Source organism: Orycteropus afer, unplaced genomic scaffold (genome assembly GCF_000298275.1).
Source record: "Orycteropus afer afer isolate SDZICR_OR568_19922 unplaced genomic scaffold, OryAfe1.0 scaffold00366, whole genome shotgun sequence".
In the NCBI taxonomy this organism is placed as follows: Eukaryota; Metazoa; Chordata; class Mammalia; order Tubulidentata; family Orycteropodidae; genus Orycteropus; species Orycteropus afer.
Genome location: NW_006921953.1, coordinates 1,187,929 through 1,190,283, shown reverse-complemented (window position 1 = coordinate 1,190,283; position 2,355 = coordinate 1,187,929). Strand labels below are relative to the sequence as shown.

Here is a 2,355-nt window from a genome sequence, read left to right as displayed (position 1 = left end):
AAAAAAAAAAAAAAAAAAAATGCCTTGAGCACTATGCTCTTTTATGAACTACCTATATGAGATCAAAGTGAAAGCAGCAACTCAAAAGATTAGACAGGAACCCTACTAAGCAGTAAAATTTTTGTTAATGAGGAACAACTCAGAAAAGGAGGGTAAGAATGGCTGGACAACTCAAAGAATGTAATCAATGTTACTGAATTGTACATGTAGAAACTGTTGAGTTGGTTTGTTTTGCTGTGTATATTCTCAACAACAAAATAAATAAAATTAGGAAAAAAACAATGACCTGGAGTTGGGGGGAAAGTCTGAATTGCAGTATCAATTGAATGAGGGCATTTATTGGGAAGAAATGGGATCCTGAAACTTGGGTTGGGGATATACGGGCAGTCAGTCAGGAAGATGGGGACACTGAGCCCCTAAATTCCACTGAATCACTCTTGCCAACAGAACCAGTGCTTTTACTCTCTTCTGAAGAGATTATTCCATCTTTGTCTGCCAAGGCACCCTCCCCAGTAAAAACATTATTCCTTCCACCACCATCTGAAGAAATTTACCCAGCTATGCTTGTCTGAGACAAGTGGAAGCCACTAGAATTGCCCCTACCTAGGGAAATAGTAAATAGGGACTAGTAAATAGGGAAATAGTAAACCAAAAGCAACATGGTATTCCTGGAAGGACTACAGAGATTAGCGCTACCGTTAAGGACTTGAAGGATGTAGGTATGGTGATTCCTACCACATTTCTACGACAATGCCTGGAGCGGTGCCCAGGACATTGTCTGAGGCAGATGTCTTATTAAACATTCCTGAATGTCCCCAAGATCCATCCCCACTATTTATTTTTGCTTTTAGACCATTAACTAAAGTTACAGCTAGCAAAGAGGTGAACTACAAAGTGTGACCCAGGAGGAGGCATATACTCTCCAAAAGAACCACTTGATTTTCCTAGTATATGCAAAACAGAAATCCATGGAATATGTATGGGAATGGTTATTAAGGATATGGGATAACGGTGGAAGGAACAAAAAGTTGGGTCAGTCTGAATTTATTGATACGGGCCCACTAAGCATAGATTGATTCTACATTCAATGTTTCAGTTTGAGAAGTCAAAAAGGGATTTAATGGTTCATTTGGCTGAATTAACACATGGATTAAGCGATGACCTACACTAAATAAAGTTGAAACGCCAGAGCTGCTTTGGTGTACTATAGAAGGTATCCAAAGGCTTAGGGAAATTGGCAAGTTAGTGTAGATTTATCAGGTTGGACCCACAGACTCACCAATGGAGTGATGGAGAACAAATCTGTAAAGGGAGCCAACATCCTTGAAGACTGCTGTGATAGCTATTTTACATAAGTCAGATCTAACAGTGGGAACTGCCCTAACTGAATTAAGACACCTAACTACAATGGGGCTAATTGACCCCATGGTGGTAGGGCAGTACTTAACTAACAAAGGTAAGGTGGTATGGTTACCTTAACAGATAGCACAGTCAAAGCAGTAATTAGAATAGTCTGACTCATGGATTTGTGGCATTGGCTACCTAGTCACAGTATTCCTAGAAACAGACAGGAAATCTACTATTTACCTGATCGTACAAGTGGAAGAATTCTAGGTCAAGTGAATGGCAGTCTAACTTGAACCACCAGAATAGAGTGTCATGGCCCTTAAATCATTCCCAGACTTGAGGTAGCGTACAGACCAAAACCCCTTGAATGAAAGATAGGCTGAGCCCCATTGAGGAAGGACCCCACTGCACTGCCAAATAACGTATACTGTTACTTTCTCCCAGGCTTCCTTATAGGAATCTATGGCTTTTTATGAAAGTGACTATTCACTGGGAAAAAGGAAATAATCAGACTTTTCAGGGATTACTGGACACTGGCTCTGAGCTGACACTAATCCTAGAAGACCCAAAACATCACTGTGGCCCACCAGTGAGAACAGAGGCAAATGGAAATCAGGTTATTAAAAGAATCTTAGCTTAGGTGCATCTCACAGTGGGTCCCTGAACTCATCCTCTAGTAAACTCCCCAGTTCCAGAATGCATAACTGGAAAACATACACTCAACAACTGGCAGGACTCCCATATTGGATCCATAACACGTGAAATATCATAAGAAAACCAAGTGGAAGCCACTAGAATTGCCCCTACCTAGGGAAACGTAAACCAAAAGCAACAAGGCATTCCTGGAAGGACTAGAGGTTAGCGCTATCATCAAGAACTTGAAGGATCCATCCCATTACTAGGTATATACCCCAAAGAAGTGAGAGCCATAACAAGAACAGATATATGCACGCCGATGTTCATCGCAGCACTATTTACAATAGCCAAAACATGGAAACAACCTAGATG

At 40.9% G+C, this 2,355-nt stretch overlaps 1 protein-coding gene across 1 annotated transcript in view; it reads right to left on the bottom strand.

Moving 5' to 3' along the window:
* The window catches only part of ZNF346 (zinc finger protein 346), a 112,576-nt gene that overhangs the window by 43,138 nt on the left and 67,083 nt on the right, over nt 1-2,355 (bottom strand). The gene's annotated exons all lie outside the window — the stretch shown is intronic.